Source organism: Mchenga conophoros, unplaced genomic scaffold (assembly GCF_057382185.1).
Source record: "Mchenga conophoros isolate Kocher_MC1m ecotype Shallow Benthic unplaced genomic scaffold, M_conophoros_male_GT1.1 unmapped_scaffold_10, whole genome shotgun sequence".
In the NCBI taxonomy this organism is placed as follows: Eukaryota; Metazoa; Chordata; class Actinopteri; order Cichliformes; family Cichlidae; genus Mchenga; species Mchenga conophoros.
In genome coordinates, this window is record NW_028182337.1 from 311,089 (window position 1) to 311,953 (window position 865).

Genomic DNA, 865 nt, shown 5'->3' on the forward strand with positions numbered 1-865 from the left:
ACATCACACCTTGCTCTTGCCTCCCTTACAGCTGAAAAGGTCCATGCTTGTGCCCTGGCCCTTCTGAAATTCCCTCTCCATTTAGCCGAGGCAGTGAGTCGGCCTCCTGTCTCCCTTTACGGTCGAAAAAGATGTGCTCCTGGGCGCGCTGGCCCTGCTGCTACTCACATCGGGCATGGACCTGGACCTCCAGCAGGCCCCGGGGACCTACATCACACCTTGCTCTTGCCTCCCTTACAGCTGAAAAGGTCCATGCTTTTGCCCTGGCCCTTCTGAAATTCCCTCTCCATTTAGCCGAGGCAGTGAGTCGGCCTCCTGTCTCCCTTTACGGTCGAAAAAGATGTGCTCCTGGACGCGCTGGCGCCGGCTGCTACTCACATCGGGCATGGACCTGGACCTCCAGTAGGCCCCGGGGACCTACATCACACCTTGCTCTTGCCTCCCTTACAGCTGAAAAGGTCCATGCTTTTGCCCTGGCCCTTCTGAAATTCCCTCTCCATTTAGCCGAGGCAGTGAGTCGGCCTCCTGTCTCCCTTTACGGTCGAAAAAGATGTGCTCCTGGACGCGCTGGCGCCGGCTGCTACTCACATCGGGCATGGACCTGGACCTCCAGTAGGCCCCGGGGACCTACATCACACCTTGCTCTTGCCTCCCTTACAGCTGAAAAGGTCCATGCTTGTGACCTGGCCCTTCTGAAATTCCCTCTCCATTTAGCCGAGGCAGTGAGTCGGCCTCCTGTCTCCCTTTACGGTCGAAAAAGATGTGCTCCTGGGCGCGCTGGCCCTGCTGCTACTCACATCGGGCATGGACCTGGACCTCCAGCAGGCCCCGGGGACCTACATCACACCTTGCTCTTGCCTCCCTT